Source organism: Cyrtonyx montezumae, unplaced genomic scaffold (genome assembly GCF_038088225.1).
Source record: "Cyrtonyx montezumae isolate F1298 unplaced genomic scaffold, pur_monq_1.0 scaffold_20, whole genome shotgun sequence".
Taxonomy (NCBI): Eukaryota; Metazoa; Chordata; class Aves; order Galliformes; family Odontophoridae; genus Cyrtonyx; species Cyrtonyx montezumae.
In genome coordinates, this window is record NW_027071937.1 from 9,445,886 (window position 1) to 9,463,242 (window position 17,357).

Sequence of the window (17,357 nt, forward strand, 5' to 3'; positions counted from 1 at the left end):
GAAACAACAGACACCAAGCATGGAAAGATCATCTGCATGCAGAGCTATTGCGCAGTGTATGAATGATCCCCAGTTCCATGCATATCCAGAGGTGCTTCTGAACACAGCTGTTTGCTTTGGGTTGAATTAAGCTTGAACTACCCAAAGCTCCCTGCAGACTGGGCGGCAGAGGTTGTAACCACTTGGGAGCTGCTTTTCCAGGGAGCATTTATCTCCTAGCACTTCTACCTCCACTTCTCTGTCTTGATCCCCTCTGAGTTCCCATCACAGAGGACTAGCCCCTTCCTTCCCATCTCCCCATACTCTGTGGAGTGACCAGCCCTACAAAGTTCGTGCCAGGAAGGTCCTCATCCTACCCAGCTCTGTCTCATGGGAGTCCCTGGCTCCCCCCTTGCCCTTCTCATCCTGGAAATCCTTCCTGCTCTTCTCCTGCTGTCCAGTGCAGCACAGGCAGATGGTTCCTGTTGCAGCTGTTGGACCGCAGCTGCACTGCTGCACTCAGGACGGCCCAACAGTAGCTCCCTGCAGCCTGCTCACTCTGCTGCACCCAGCCCGCTCCTGCCCCCTCCCTAGTTTGCCAATGCACAGGTGATGGGCTCAGGCCAGCTCACAGCAGGCAGTGATAGTCTGGGTCACACTTCTCCCCTTTGCTGAGTGAGTGAAGTCTTCACTCCAGCCCTCAGGTTTAACTTCTGAGTGGTTCTGCTGTGTTTCAGGTTTCTTTCTTGCACGCCTCTTTGCAGTGACTGCTGCAGCACCTGTGCATGACCCCTGTGGTGAACTCTCCATTTCTGCTGGGTCTTGGAGCACATACATGCCCAGGGGGTGCTTTCCTCCGGGCCTAGAGTTTATCTGGGGTGGCAGCAGCATAATAAGAAGGGCATAAGAGAAGAGCGGTGCTGTGAAATGGACCGTCCCTTCATGCAGAGGCTGAGCAGAGAGCAGTCTGGGAAATACCCAGTGAGAGATGTGCGTGGCCATGCATCTCCCGGTATCAGATGGTTTGTTCCTGCAGCCAGTCATCAGATCACACAGAAGAGAAGGCGTTTGTCTGGAAATCTCATTTTCACACTCCCACTGTCTGTGTTTTCAATTCAAATGCTGCCCCAAACATGCATCTGCTTTCCCTTCCTTTTTTTTTTTTTTTTTTTGGCTTTTACTTCTTGCTTTTTTCCCCCTATTTGAAGTACTTTTGGAGCCTAAGGTGGACAGGAAGGAATAGTGGGGTTCCCATGGCTGCTGTGTGCATGCTGTGTTCTGCTGGACCCTACTCCCATGCCCATGGTTCCACAGTTGGCCCACAGTTCCCAAACCATATCTACCTCTCTGCCAGGATGAGCACAGAATTTTTGCTGCTTGCTCCTTACCACACTTTTCTCAGAAATTTAGGTCATGAGAAATGTTTGTGAATCCTTTCCAGTTTTCCTGGCTTTTATTTCCCCCGTTGACCTCAGGCTCTCAGCAGTGTCCATCTGCCTGCCCTGCTTGCCATGGGCTCTCTGGCAGTGGAATTTCTCATGGAAGAAACCCTCATGGCCTTCCCTCTTTTCTTGGTGAGTGAGTGGGAGACAGCAGTGCTTGTTCCCTGGCTGCCAGCTTGGTTCTGGGGGGGGTCCGTGCTCTTCACACTGTGTTGAATGTGCTCCAGGTTCAGTGGGATTTCATTTCTATCAGTAGTGGTTCACATGGAGCGGCTCAGCTTCTGGGTTCAGCCTCCTTCCCTGCCAGAGAGGTTGTGTCCTGGAGAAACCAGCCAACTGCGAACTGTGTGAGGGGCTGATATCATTGCAACCAATCTTGGCCCTGTGCATGGGAGAAATGAGGCTTGGCAGAACTCTGTGCTCTGCTCCACCATTCCACTCCTGCCTGCAATGTGCTCCTGCAGGGCTGTGCCAGGGACCCACTCCCACTCTGTGTTGATTCTGGAGCACCCCCACACCTGTCCCTGGTTCCCACAGTGGCCCATTAATTGATTAATGCATGCAGGCCTCCTGTGAGCCCTCAGAGCTCATCAACAATGTCCAATGCCCAGGAGAGTCCCCTCTGGGGAAGAGCTGGAAGCTAGTCTCCAACATTTGGGCTCTGCCTGGTCCTGCTGCCTAAGCTCCGGAGCAGTGCAGGAAGATTCTTCTGGGAGGTGTTGTGCAAACCTCCACCCATGGCCCAGAGAGGAGGAAGAGGTGACTGAGGAAGGCTGATCGCAGCTCAGAGGTGGCAGCTTCCTTCCTGTCTTCAGGAGCAGGCAGCTTGCACTGAGAGCTTCAGAGCAGTTCTGGGAAAGGAGCTGTCAGTCCTCTCCAGCTCAGTGCCATGGATCTGGCAGGCTGCTGGGTGGGTGAGGTAACACCCAGCACTTCAGGTAGCGGCTCATCAGAACTCTCCAATGCCAAGAGAGCAGAGATGCCTCCAGGTACAGGACATGGTGAGGGGAGCACACAGCTGGCCCTAGTCCTCCATAGAGATGGAGGTAGGGACACGGGATGAAGCCCAGCCAGTGGAATGGCTCCAGCCCAACTCTGCTTGCCTGTGCCCCTCCGTCTCTGCCATGATCTGCAACAATTGTGTTAATGAGAGAAAACCAAGAAAGGAGTCCACATGGTCTCTGGATGACCCTGTTTTAACCCTTAGATATGACTGAGTGTGGTCTGGGCACAGCCCAGCTCTGCTGCCTCTGGTCGCTCTTCTACTCCTCCAGGTCCTTAGTGGGAATCTGAGCCTTGCCATAGCCCCAGCCCATCTGCCAAACCAGGAAACTGCTCTAACAAACTCTCAGCTGCACCCGTAAGCCACCAACAGTAATAAAATGGTTGGTAGAAGACCAGGTTTGAGAACCACGATGCAGGGGACAGGCCAGAGCCCTGTGCTGCTTCCACTGAGCCTGCAGGAAGGAGGGTGGAATGCTCAGCAGCCAGATCAAGAGTGGAGGACATGCAGGGTCAGGGTCTGAGTTTGGATGTGACACATCTGCAGCTGCTCCTGATTGCGACAGTGTAACTCATGGCTGGGAAAATCCCTGTTAATTGGTGGAAATTTGGATCAAGAGGATTAAGAAGGGAAATGATAATGGGCCAAGGCATGTCATTCCTCTCCTGAACTTAAAGTATGCATTGGACTAATAAGCACACAGTATGAGAAGCAGTTGAAAGCAGTTGACAGGTGAGGAACCGTGAAGCCTTCCAACTTCACGTGTGAGACAGCATGCCTGTTTCCACCTCCTGCTAGCCGTGGTGCTCCCAGGATGGGCCTTGCCCTGGACCTGGGAGGGCAGAAGGCAGCAGTGGGCAGCAGCCAGAGCCTGGATACTAAGGGCTCACTGCAGGGCCCTTCCTCAGTGCACCGCTGCTTCTCCTCTGAAATGTCTGTGTGGGATCTCACGCATGTGTAAGCAGCTTGCTGCTATGAGACGCTGCCTCTGACCACAAATTGCAAGTATTTAGGCAGTCAAATTCGTTTCCGTTCCCATGCTGCTGTTGTAGATAGCTTGGTGCAGGTCAAAAGGCACGGTGCCGTGATATGCAGAGGGCCTGGTGACTTGACAGTCCGTTCTCACTGGGAGGGCTGATAGACCATGCAGAGGTGTGGGGAAAATAAACAGCAAATCTGAGAGCAGAAAATGCAGGCTGGCCTCTGACACACTGAGGCCTCACCCTGCAGCTTCATCTCACAACTGTTACCTATGATTAAGAGTCCGTATCAATCTCGATGTCATGAAAGTCACACAGACCATGAAATCCCCACATTCAATGCTGAAATACAGCATTTGATGCATTTTTGTTTGAAATGTGTTAAATCTGAGTTAGGGATGCCACAGGGAGTGCTCTGGCCTCTGTCAGCCAGGAGCAAGCCTGTCACTTCTCCTCCTATATTCACCACCATGTGCAGTGTTTTCTCCCAGCTCATCCATGACAAACTGTTAAAATTAGAGCGATGTTTGCCACGGCCAGCCTGTGAAATCAGCCTCTTCTCTAGGAATGAGAGGCCTCTGTAGATGTGAGCCAGGGCTGCTCTGCCTGCTGTGGGTTCCCTGCTGGAGAGCAGCACCCCACGGCTGGGGGATGGGGCAGTGCAGCAGAGGGGGATGGTGGGACAAAGATGATGGAGATGGGCTCTGGAAGAGAGTGATGAGACAAGGTAATGGAACAGAGTGATGAAGCTAGGCGATTGGACAGGGGAGCAGAGCAGTTGGTGAGGGCTGGGCTATGAAGCAGCGTGTCAGGGTTTGCCTGTCCACAGATTAACAGAACTGCAAGGGTTGGAAGGGTCCTCTGGAGATCATCTGTCATCCTGCTCTAAGCTCAGTCCAGATGGGTTCTGAGTATGTCCAGAGGAGACTCCACCAGCTCTCTGGACAGCTTGTTCCAGGGCTTTGCCACCACTAAAGTACAGAAGTTTTTCCTCACGTTCATATGGAACTTCCTGTGCTCCAGTTTGTGCTCATCACCCCTTGTCCTGTCTCTGTGCACCACTGTGCAGAGCCTGGCCCCATCCACTTGACTCCTGCCCATTAGATACTTATAAGCACGGATCAGATCCCCTCTCCCCTTCCCTCCTCCAGCTGAACAGCCCTGGGGCTCTCAGCCTTTCCCCATCAGGAGGTGCTCCAGGCCCCCACCATCTCTGCATCCTGCACTGGGCTCTCTGCAGCAGTTTTGTCTGCCTGGAGCTGGGGTGCCCCGCACTGAGCACAGTGCTGCAACTTCCACCATGCAGGAGAGATAGGAAAGCAGAGTAAAAATAAGAGGCTGCAACAGTCTGACCACTTCTCTGTTAACCTGGTACTTGCATGCATGGTGGGAAGGATTTTTAACAGTTCTTTCATGAGCTGTACTCAGCACAGGCTGTAAAGCCACTATCTGAGTGAGAGTCTCTGCTGGCAAGTATAAAGTAGTTTAGCAGCCAGACAGCCCCGGGGATGTCCTTGCTCATTCTAGCCATCCCATGGGATTCCTACTTGCACCTGCCAATAAGGGGGAAGCAGTGAAGTCGGCTCTGCAGTGCCAGAGGAGCTGCTTGTCCCTGCAGCAGGGCTCGGGGTCTGCCCTGTGCTCTGTACAGCTCCTCTCTGTGCAGTTAGTTTCACTAACTCACTGATTGATAACTCTTTAGAGTGTGTTTTCCCTTTCCTGTCCACATTTGTCCCAAGCTCAGTTCTCCCTTTGACATTTCCCTCTTGTGGAGAAAAGATTGGGGTTTGTCCGAAAGAAAGGGGCCCTCACTGAGCGCAGGGGCCTGGCAGCGTTTGTTTGTGCGAGGTAGAGTTCTCACGCTCTAAATATACAATCTGTGATAAGGGAAGGGAAAGAGCCCAGCATGGAAATATTCCTTCTGTAAGAGAAATAATTCGCTGCTGCTAAAAATATATGTTCATATTATTCCTGCCTTGGTCTCCGGCTTGATGGGAGAGAGTGCACGCAGGCCGCCCTCAGGGAACCCGGCTCCACTGCAAATACCCGGCGCTGAGCGGGGCCGAGCGTCCGCTGGGGCCGTAGGATCGCGGGAGGGACAAGGGCTCAGCATCTTCGCCCCTGTTTATCATACCCATCTCTTTCTCAGAGCAGTAAAACCATGGTACGGGGTTACCCCGGAGGTCATAGACAGTAACCTCTAAGCAGGTGCTGACAGTGGGAAAGGAAAGTGATCCGTGGTGTTCCCAGAGCCCATGTGCACAGAGGCAGGAATGGCTTTGTTGGAGGGGCCACATGCTCAGAGCGGTGGGATATGTGTAATCCCTTCCTGTCTCATCTGTGAGCGTCCCAGGCCTGCTGCTTCCTTCCCCGATTGCCACTCCTGGGACCCCCGTTCCCACCCACAGTGTTTCCGTGCCCCATGAGCGAGCACAGCGGATGCCCTGGGGGGCAGCACCGGATTTCCCAGGGACTGCCCCAGCTGGGACAAAGCCAGCCTGGCGGAGTCCTCCCCACTTGCTTTTCCACTGCTCTCCAATATGCAATGAGAAGCAAGTCATGTTTTCTACTCTTGGGGGGCCCACGTCCACAGCTGTCTGGGAAGGGCTGTGTCACTCTGACAGCTGTGCTCCCCACTCTGAGATCCTGGCCCTGTCCAGTCCCCTCTCTGCCCCGATTACCCCCTGCACACAGCCCCTGAGGTTCTTATTATCAGATGAAATCCTAAACCATGGCCTGGAGAATGAGCATCACAAGTTCCCAATAGCCCCTCACCCCATGCTGCAGGGACATGAGTTAAACTGGGAGCCCCAGAAGGTCAGGTCCTCCTGCATGTCTGTCCTTGAGCAGCACGGGGCCAGGAGAGCAGAAATCCCAGTAAAATCTTCGGCATTTTCTTGCAGGTCTGTATTCAGAGCATGGCAGTCAGGCACAGCCCCTGCCCCAGAGCAGCAGTGCAGGTGTTATCTTCCATCCTGGGTTCATGCTCAGGGGGCTGAGCTGTTGAGGAGCTGCCAGTAAAGGCTGATCATAAACCCAGCAGGCCTCTGCAAGGCACTTCATTCAGTGTCTTGGCATTGCCTTTTCATTTTCAGACAACTCCCTTGGAGCCAACTGTCTGCCCCCCCGAGCATCCCCTGGCCGTTGTTTGTGAAGTTGCACTTATTTCCAGCTAGGTGTTGAGAGATAACAGCTTAGGTTCAGTTCAGGATTCAGCAGCTGGGCCACTTGGAAGAGAAAGCATCACTGTGGGAGCTGAAAGACTACTTTTTTTGTGTACATTCTAGTTCAGACACCCTTATCATGCTTATATCAGTAAGGTAATGAGTAAGGTAAGGTCCCACATCCATCCTGGCACTGGGTGAGGAATGTTTGCACTGGGCAGCCCTGACAGGGTGGGGAGCTACTGCAGGAAGAAAGGGAAAAGCTGCCTCCTTGCTCTTCCTGCCTCAGCCCCTGCCCCGTTTCAATGGCTGGGAAAGGCAGGGCTCAGCTGGCCCAAGGTTGCGTCTTTCTGCCGCCTGGCCCCAGGCCAGCATGCGTGAGAGCCGCCGGACGCAGCCCAGCACCGTGTCGTGCAGCATCACGGCCCAGCACCGTGCCAACCCCTGTCCTTGTCATTCCAGGTGCAGGGTTCTGCCCTGCCAGGAGTCTGATTGCTGGTGGGGGGTGGGGAGTGTGGGGAGGCACCTTTTTGTCTCCTGGTTTAACCTAGGAGACAAAAAAGGGAGACCGGGCCCTCTGCTCAGCCCGTGGTATGGGCAGTCAAATGGTGAGGACCCATTCTGTTCATGTCCTCGAGCCCAGACAGTATTTGCCTGTTGGATGCTTTGTCTTGAAGCAATGTTTGGTCCTTGGTAGGAAGTTGGAACAAAATTACATCAGCTGCTGCACTGACAAGACAGGGTAGCAACAGTGCCATGTCTTATTTAGGGTCTGTTGTTAACTGCTTTAATGAAGCTTTGAACACAAGCAGATGGAGTAGATCTTAATGTGTGCAGAATTATTTATTGGTGGCTGCTTGTCAGGCTCACCGTACTCCATGGCCACACACTGTGCCATGAACATCACTGACAGGGGCTGAGGCACTGCAGGACTTCTCTCTTCTGTGATCATAAAAGGTGAGCATCTGTCCTTTGAATCGAGATGGATTTGGAATGGAGCTGGGAACAAGCATGCCAAGTGCTTGGATGGATTTTTGTTTTTCTTGTTGCTTGCTCTCCTGCCTCTCCTCCCCTGCCAAGAGCTGGGGACCTGCGGAGTGGCCATGCCCTGGGCACACAGTAGTGATGGGCCATGCCACAGCAAAACCTTGCAGTGCAGTGACTTTACAGCCTGGAAGTGGGGAGAAGAAGCACTGTGTGACACATCCAGGGTGACAGGAGAAGCTGGAGCAGCACTAGGCCTGTTCTCCTGAGCCCTGATGCAGCATGTGAGTCTCTCAGTTTGGCTGAGGGCTCTGCCTCTTGTCCTTGTCCTCATTTAGTGGGAAGCTGGGGCTGTGCTCAGTACAACTGGTGTGCAGCAGTGTGCTGCCGCTCCCTTCAGTGAATATGGGTTTGAACCTAGAGCTGTGTCTTGGATGCTGAGCATGTCCCTCCTCCTGCCAGCTCCATGGCATCACCTGGGTGTGACACTCCGTGGCATCGCAGAGCACCCATGGTGCAAAACTCAGGCTCTGGCAGCAGAAGCCAGTGGAGCAGGGCTCTGCAGGGCTGGGATGCTGGGGCTCACTTGCCCACCAGCAACCTTGCCCACTGTGCTGCAACCCAGGTAGAGCAGGGTTAACACAGGGAGCATCTCTCTGCTGTGGGCTTTTTGTCTGCTGCAGTCCTGCGCTTTTCCTGGTGGAGCACTTTGTGTCCGGTCGTTAGGGCTGCTTGGCAGCCGAGCAGAGAGGAAAGCTGGAAGTAAACACAGGCACTCTTGGATCGGTAGCTGGGAAAACCAGCGAGAAGCTGCTTGGGATTGCCGTCTCCAGAACCTCCTTGCTTCCTCGCCTTGCAGACAGGTGGCTTCCTGCCGGGCACAGAGCTCGGCTCCGCGGCCACCAGCCCATCCCCAGCTCTGCCTCTCATGGGGCTTCCAGCGAGGTGAATGCATCAGGGGCTGGAGGGGTCAGTGGGCTTTGTGTGCCAACTCCACACAACTCTATGGGAAATCTCAGGGTGTATTAGCTTGAAAATAATGCTGGGTCTGCCTTGGGTCTGTTGCTCTCACCATTCTGCCCTCAATGCAGAGCCTGGGCAGAGGGATCTGCTGTGTCAGTGTGTCCTCCTGGACTGTCCTCACATTTGGGCTGCTCACCCTGGGCATACAATCGCTCTGTGGGAGGATGACAGTGCCATTTGGAGTTACTAAATTCCTAATTTCTGAGCTTTCGCTTTTCTCCTTTGAACTAGGTCTGAGGTTTCCTAGAGTGAATGAAAGAAATATGTTTCTAGATCCCTGGGGTCAGATAGGAAGACATCATCTTTCTGAACAGCGTAAGGCTGAGTCATAATAGGACGTGACTCTCCCATGGCTATTTCAGCAGTGGGAGCAGGACTGCGTCCCTCGAGTGCTTGATTTGGGACAGCAGCAGCTCAGCTGCCCATACAGAGGTGTTCACATTTGACTTGGACAGATGGTGGTCAGTGCTCTGCACTTCCCTGCAGTAACCTCACCTCTTCCAGGTTTTCCTCTTCTGATTGCAGTTTTTCTCATGACTTCTCCCTGGTTTGGGGCATATGTAAAGCATACAAACTCAAGGGTTGACAGGAGGTCAAAGATTTTCTTCCATAAATGAGGCAGCTGCAGGAATGGCCAACATAGACAAAAGAATGAGAGGTTGTTTGAGTCCACTGTGCTGAGTATGTCTGCCAGAAGGATTTCCCAAATAATGAAAACATTCGCCTGTTTCTGCTGTTCTTTATCCTGTGAAAAAAAAAAAAAAAAGAAAAAAAAAAGAAAAAGAGGAAGATTTTAGGCTGTTCTTTATGGCTCTGTTTTGAATGATGTACCTAGTGTTTGGCTCCATCCCACAGAGCTGAAGCTGAGGTTCAGAGTCTCAACTCTGCTCTGATTTGTGCAGAGGAGTGCACCCATCTGGGCAGTCCAACAGAAATACCCTTTGTTTCTCATGGAGGCACAAAAGAAAAAGGCTCTTTCCTCAACCTTAACTTTCCACCACAAGGTCAGTAATCACAACCTGCACCAGGCCAGAGGGCACTGGGATCCCACTCACAGTATTTTCCGTGTCTCACATTTGTTCTGAAGCTGTTCTGTAGCTGTGAATGGGAATTGATCATGACTTCACTGGTCTGCAATGTGTCCGCTGGCGGCCCTGCAAATGGCAGCCTTCATCCTGGCGGTGAGTTTGCCTGAGATTCCCACTGGGGCCTCATTTGAATTTGATGTCTCAGTGCAGAAGGGCAGTTGGCTGATTGCACGTTCCCACTGTCTCAGCTCTTTTCTGCCTTTTTTATCTGTGGACTTTCCTGGATTTTCCCTGTAAGGAGAGTCCAACCTGCCATTTTCCCATTTCTTTCATGTCAGTGCTCTTTCAGCCATCTGCAAGGTGCAGGAATAACCAGGTCACATTCTTGTGAGAGCATCCTGGCAGCCTGGAAGTGAAGGGGTTGCCCTCACCTGAGCAGCTGCAGGACCATCCCAATAGCACTAATACTGGCTGTGGGTGTCACACAGGGCCCCTGGCTCTCAAGAACCCCATCCTACCAGTGATGTTGGGCCGTGCTGGGTGCTGGGTGTCCGCTGCCATTCAAGGCAGGGCTGGGCTTGGTCTGACTGTCCTGCAGGAGGCAGGCTGAGCTCTTTGCTCATCCTAACAGGACTAAAGATTTGGGCTTTGCTATTGGTGTGTGCTGTCAGCTACCCTATAAGTATCTCCTTTTCCTTCAGGAGTAACCATGTAGCTGAGAGTCCCACTCCAGATGTTCTGGAGAAAGCAGTGGTGTCCACCCAAACCCTAAGCCTACCCTAACCCTAACTGTTGCAGAACTCTAACCCTACCAGAACCACACGTTCAGGCAAAACCCTCTGTAGGGTATAGGCAGCACCAGAACCACTCCTGGGAAATGAAGCTCTCCCTGCTCTGAGCTGTGTGTATCTGTACAGGTTCTGTTGCTGATCTGAAGTTCTTGATTCAGCCCAGACAAATTGTCCGAGGACCCTTTGCTCACTCAGATAAACCAAGAGGCACTAACAGTAGAGCTTTGCTCCTTACACATCAAGGCTTCTTTGTTTGCATAGGAGGAGTCAAAGGTTCTTCTTCGTCAGCAGATGAGCAGCACCGTGTGATGTTTCCCTCACTTTAGCATCATGGCAAAAATGCTGGAAGGAACCAGCCCAGCCCCGCTGTGTCCCCTGGATAGAAGGCAGCATGGGGACAACGGGCTGAGCACAGTGTCCCCTTCCCATGCTCCAACACTCAGCATCCTCATTTCACAGTCACAGTCACAGTCACAGTCAGCCTTTTCTTCCTGATGTTTCTCCTTCCATTTGGGTACTGGGGATTATCTCTCAGTTGAGCTTTGCATGTTGGTGAGCGAATCTTCCCTTTGGGTTTCCCCCTGCATGGCACAGTCTTTGGGGAGCAGTCAACCTCTGGTTCCCCAGCTCTGCCCAAGCCCAAGTGTATCTGCTGCTGGAGCTGGGGAACCCACGACACATGGAAGTGGCTCCTGAGGTGCCAAGGATACAATCTGTGTCTCTTGGCCTCCCCTAACCATTAGAGCCAAGTTGTTTAGTCATCGGATGACCTTTCCTGCTTTGTATAAACATCACCACAATTATAATATATCACCAGGATCCCTTATTCCCTCAACACGTGTCTAATGTCTCCTCAGTGCTGTGGAGCAGCTGAGGAATCTGGTTCTGCTTTTATTCTCAGCTCCAGGATAGCCCAGAGACCACAGGACTTTCTGAACAGAGGAATTTAGCTGCTAAAGTGAGCTTCAGGTTAAGATGTGAGGTTGACCCAGGAGCAGATTCTGTCCAAATGACATGGGTCCCTCAGCTGCTTTGGGGGTTTTCTCCACCTGAGAGCCCTTACTGACATGCCTGTGTGTGTTGCAGAGGGCATTGCTCTGACTGCAGGCCAGCACAGATGGTGCAAGGCCACACACATCACCCTGGTGCTCAGCTCTTCTGTGTCTGGGTGAGGAGGTCTGTGTTGGACTGGCTCCGTATGCACTCCTGTTTGAACAGAGGTGAGCAGGGCGGTACTTGCTCATGTTATGAGGGCTGGCAGTGCCCCAGCACCTCGAGCCGCTGGGACTTGTGCCTGCCTCTGGGGACGAGCCCAAAAGAAGCACAGTCCCTCCAGCATTCATCTCGCTCCCTGCTCCTGGGGCTTGGTACACGTCCCACATCCCGACACCGGCTTCCCTGCGGGCGTTGATCACTGAGACTGCCAGGACCTTGTGGTCACCTGGCATGGAGGTGTCCCTGGTTCTGCTGTGAGCAGAGGTTGTTGTGTGTGGGGTGGGAGGTGGAGAATCAGCTTTCTGTCTTCGCTGACTTTGTAAATAGAAGGAAGTAGGAGAGACTTGAAATCTCTGATTATCTTCCAAGGGGACTCCCATCCCCTCCAAGGCATGTCTCAACTTCCCAGCCAAGACTGGAGCCCTTCCAAGAACTGCAGTGTTTCTCATTCTCTTTTGAAGCGCTTTGCTCCTCTGGGTAGAAACCCTGCAAGGTGGCAGTGCCCCGGGGCTGGTGCAGGAGCAGCCCACAGGGAGGGCATGCAGCTGACAAGCAGACTCCTACGTCTCCTGCTGCGACAGGGCAGACCTGGCTGGGGCAGAGCAGGCTGCATGCAGGGCTGCAGGGTAGGAGTCCTGCTCCTGGGGTTTGTGTATCTGTGAGCTGTGTGTGCAGCAGGACCCTCTGGCAGGACTGCAATGCGTGGTCCTCCTTTCTGCAGCAAGGTGTGCTCATACAGAGCTTCCCAAGGCAAGTTCCTGGTGTTTCCCTCCTCCCTCTTTCCTCCAATTTTGTGAATATTTGTGGGTTTGCATTAAAGGCACTCCGTGCTGCATTGCTCAGCAGAGCCTTTCATGGCTTTGGAGAGCTTCTGAAAGAAGAGGTCTAAAAATAAAAACTGTCATGAGCAAGTTCTGCATGATTCCAAGAATTTCTCCTGGCCCCTCGGGCTGCAGTGAGTGCCAGCACCTGTCTGCATCGCTCCTCTCTTTCCTGATTTGGCCTCTGCCAGGTAGCAGGGGGGTAAGCACTCTGATTCAAATGTTGCTTCTGAACATCCCCACGCAGCAGATCTGGCCCCATCCCTTGTCTGAATGCAAACAGGATGGCCCCTGGCCTTGCAGCCAGGAAGGCTGTGAGTCAACAGCAGCTCCCTCCTGCTGATAGAAAGCCCTGCCAGCTTCCCGCGGCACTGAGCAGGGCTGGGGACTGCAGGGCTGAAAGTAAGGCTGAGCACAACCTTGTCAAGGTTATTAAAGGAAATGGCAAATGGTGGGTTGTGCAACTCTTGGAAAGTGTCCAGCCATATAAATGGAAAGGGAAGCAGGAAAGAAGAAGCAGGGCTGGTATGCACCGAGGATGGGATGGAGATGAAAGGTAATCTAAGTATAGTCCTGAAACAAAATGAGCACTTTGCCCTGGTTTTTGGTAGTGATGGAGATGTTGGCTGGGAGGAGATGACTCATGTGCATGGATGTGGGAAACCTCAGAACCGAAGTGGAAGGAGCGGTCAAGGGTCCTCCATGCAGACAGGTAGGACCAGTCAGCTTCTCCAGAAATGATGAAGGAGCATCCCCAAGCTGGATCACAGAAGAAGGGTTTGCAATAAATCTGTCAAACCACAGGGGCTGGATGGTTTGTCTGGAGAACAGCAGGTAGAGGTATATTTACTGGGGCAGGGAGGATGTGCTCTCAGCACGTAGGAGTCTATTAGTCTGAATCTTTTAGTATGCAAAGCTTTAGAATGAGCATTAAAATAGAGAATAATTAAGAACATGAAAAATGGATAAGATGAGATACGTATTTTCTGAAAGTAAGTGATGCCAGGGCAGATAAAAAACCTGATCTTCTTGACAAAGCAGACTGGATCTATCCAGCTTGTCTGGGCTTCAGCAGAGGAGCAAGAATGTGCTGGGCTGCAACGTCTCTGCTGTGTGGGTTTCTCAAAAATCAGCTGTGGAAATGATGTTTCATATTTTTCTTAATGGCCTTGGCACAAGCCGAAGAAATTGCTAATGAAATTTGGTAATTGCCCATAATTGGGAATCATCATCAAAACAAAGGAGTTAGGGGAAATTGTGCATAAAGAGCTGGATGCCCTTCAGGATAAGTACTCCAGGTCTAAAATATCGCTCCTGGATTTTTGCTCTTCTCACCACTTCCATAGCCCTGTTGCTTTTTGTGCCTTTGGCCGTAGAGTCCCTTCCAGATATTGGTGCTGGTGGGGCGTGACAGGGAATGATTTGAGTGCGGCCCCCTCTTTTTTCTAATGACCCATGGAACAATCTTTTGCGTTGCTACACAAAAGGTGGTAGAATGGGAAGAAAAGAAGCCTGCTAAAACTTTCAGACTTGCTTAATACTCAGACTGCATCGAGGTATGACTGGTGAGTGTCTGACCAGGCCTGGAGTCACATGGTGGCACATTGCTGGGGTGCAGCACCTGAGATTAAAAGTAAACGACTGAGATGGGAACCGATTGGGAAACAGAGCTCATCTTGCTGGTGGTGCTCACGTCTGCATGAAGCTTTTAAAAAATTCGGTGATTATTTTGTGTAAACACAACGCAGTATCGGTGCTGCTTGGATCTTCTCCTATCTCAGGTGCTGGCAGGAAGCCTCTGGCCCTCCCCTGTGCGGCTCTGGGAACGCGGCCCATTCAGCACCAGCTCTGGCAAAGTGTTTTTTCAATCCATTCCTGTTTAAACAGCGTGGTATCAAGGGGATAATTGCTCTTTGGAATTGATCCCAGAAGAAAATCATTCCATTCTTTCTTATCAGGTCCTTTCTTGCAGGGAAAGATACCCACAAGACTTATCTCCCTCTTCAGGGCTGGCCTCTAATTACTATTTAAACAGTTCATTAGAAGGCTTTCAATTAAGTGCTGTCGTGGAAGCTGGAGATCAGTGCAGGATCATGCTGCGGTGCAGCATTGCCCTCAGGGTGCAGCCCATCACCTCTACCTGCCCACACACACCCAGAGCTGTGTGCTGAGCCCAGTGCTGTGCCCCACACCTTGGCAGTTGGTGAGAGTGAGAAATACGCCATACAAATGGACTCACTGGTGAAGGTCTGTGCTTGGGGTGAAGGTCAGGGTGAGGGTTAGAGTTGGTTGGGGTTGGGGTTTGGGTTAGGGCTGGGGTTAGGTTTAGGATTAGGGTTAGGGTTGAGGTTAGAGTTGGGGTTAGGATTGGGGTTAGGGTTAGGTTCTCCATCAATACCCGCCTTTGGGTTAGGGTTATGGTTAGGATTAGAGTTGGGGTTGGAGTTAAGGTTAGGGTTAGGATTAGGATTGGGGTTGGCATTATGGCTAGGATCTCCATCAGTACCCCTATTAGGGTTAGGGTTGGAATCTGCTCTGGCTGTGCAGGGCACAGAGAGCACTCAGCACTGCATGGATTCCCCCAGCAGCGCTCCCGTGCTGTGGACAGAGCAGCCGCTCTGTGTCCTGGCTCCCGGACAGCTCCGGCCCCAGAGGAGCCACTTTTGGCATTCGCCTCTTACTGGGTTTTTCAGCAGGAAAACCGCAAATGTTTAATAAATATCGCTGTGAAAAGCATGCCAGGCAGCACCCAGCAAAGTGTGCATGCATGCCCTTTGGGCTGGCGTGCACGCTTCGCAGAAGTGGGCCCTGTAAATATTTTCTTGACATTTAGGAAGTTTGGAGGAGTGCTTATTATATTGCTGCCAACTTGAGGATCATGGCATGGGGAGTACAGGAGGCATTGCAGGCGACCTCGGGACTGTGCAGCTCCAGGCTTGGGGCTTGCTGGTTTGCTTTAGAGAACTGTGGAGGTGGTGTCAGTCTGCTCCTCATTCCCTTTAGATATTGTTAAGCACTGATCAGATCCCCTCTCCCCTTCCCTCTTCCAGCTGAACAGCCTTTCCCCATCAGGAGGTGCTCCAGGCCCCCACCATCTCTGCATCCTGCACTGGGCTTTCTGCAGCAGTTCTGTCTGCCTGGAGCTGGGGTGCCCTGCACTGAGCACAGTGCTGCAGCTGTGCCCTCCTCAGGGCAGAGCAGAGGGAGAAGATCCTCTCCCTTTCCCTGCTGGCCATGCTCTTTGTAATGCATCTCAGGATCACACTTGCCTTATTGGCCACCTAGGCATGCTGCTGGCTCATGGCCAGCTATTTGTCAACCTCATGGTCAACCAGAGCCCCCCTAGACCCTTCTTCTGCAGGTCCTTCCCTTTCAGCATATTCCAGTGAGTGATGGAAATGCTTGTGGAACTGGCAGCTTTGTGAAACTCTCGTCTTAATCTTTTGCTTATTGCTATTAAGATTTTCTTTCTCTTTTAAGGACGAGGACAGCGGAGTCCTCCCTGTCACACAGGGCTGCAGGGCATTGTGTGAAGCCATGAGCTCTTTCTCTTTACCCACGTGCCTGCGTGTCCCTTGTGTTCATTCCTCATGGTTTCTTTGTCTCTCACTGTTACTCAGGCATCATCCCTGCTGCAGGTGTGGGGTGACAGCCCAGGGCAGGGGCAGTCCCTGGCAGCCCACAAGGAGGGCCAGGAGGTGCTTTGTTGTGTGGAAGAGGCTTCCAATGCAGCCACTGCTCCTTGCTCTGTGAAACATATTTTTTGTCCAAAATGGTATCCTCCTAAGAACAAACCAAGTGTCAAAATGCTTTCCAATGGTGCATTTGTTCAAGAAGTTGTTTGGGTTTTGTTTGTTTGTTTGTTTGTTTGTTTTTAATCAAAAATATTTTGAACAGAAAGAATAACTTCTTTTATAAAGAATCACAGTGTGATTTCCCCATCATCCGAGTACCGAGCAGCACAGTGCTGCAGGACCACGCTGCAGCTGCAGCAGCACCAGGAGTTCCTCAGCTCTCTTCAAAACCTCTTCCCCAGTGCAGCTCTTCCCATGTCTGTTCCCCAAGGTGTGTCAGTGTATGGATTCTGGTCTGCACACTGCCCTGCCCGCGTGCCCACAGTGGCAGTGGGAGCGCAGAGCTGCGGCTCCTTCTGTCCCATTGAACTTTTCTGTTATTCTTGGGGACGCTGCACAGGGGTCAGCCCGGCCGGGGAAATGAGGGCCGGGGCCGTGGAAAACTCGGACCCCAGCACCACCTCCTATTATATAGATATAAATGGAATGGAAAATTATTTCGGATAAAAGTGCACTGCCCTCTGAGAAATGTTCTCACAGAACCGCCTCCGAGAGCGCCTGAACTCTTTATCCCAGCGCGGGGCTGCGCTGGGGGGGCTCCCGTGGGCAGAGGGGTGTGCAGGGTGCATCCGGCTTTGCTCGAGTTCCTTCAGCACGTGGCAGCAAGACAGGGCAGAGGACAGGGGCAGGGATGAGTGCAGCCATTCCCTGCCTGTCCCCAGCTCATCACTTCTGGGCTGCACAAGGCTTGCTGCTGGAAGCAGAGGGAGATCGGTGCTGGGCTGTGCTCTGCTGCTGTCCCTTAGCACAGCCAGGTCTCCTCTATCCTGCTGCCTCCCAGCACCTCCTGAAGCCAGAGGGTGCTTCCTCCCTGTTCCCATTTAGGCATTGACATCCAGCTACATTGTTCTCCAGCCATAACCACACACCTGCACAGCCCTGTAATTGTGGGCTGGGCTGCAGGATGTGAGCAGGAACAGAAGTCAGCCAGCTCACGCAAGCACGTGCACAAGAAGGCAACTGGGCAAATATTTTATTTGCTTTTTAAGTAACCATTCTGAAACAGCCACTTAAGGACTTGATCAAGGGCAGAAGTCAGATCTCAGCAACCAGTTCATACAAAGCTTTGTGGC

The 17,357-nt window shown here is 52.3% G+C and overlaps 2 protein-coding genes across 7 annotated transcripts in view; one reads left to right on the forward strand and one right to left on the reverse strand.

Moving 5' to 3' along the window:
- The window catches only part of EXD3 (exonuclease 3'-5' domain containing 3), a 161,671-nt gene that overhangs the window by 101,741 nt on the left and 42,573 nt on the right, over window positions 1–17,357 (forward strand). The gene's annotated exons all lie outside the window — the stretch shown is intronic.
- Window positions 10,091–17,357, reverse strand: part of PAXX (PAXX non-homologous end joining factor) — a 291,630-nt gene continuing 284,363 nt past the window's right edge. Inside the window, exon 7 of the mRNA XM_065737754.1 lies at window positions 10,091–10,102. The gene's annotated coding sequence lies outside the window, so the exon portion shown is untranslated. The remainder of the gene's footprint in view (window positions 10,103–17,357) is intronic.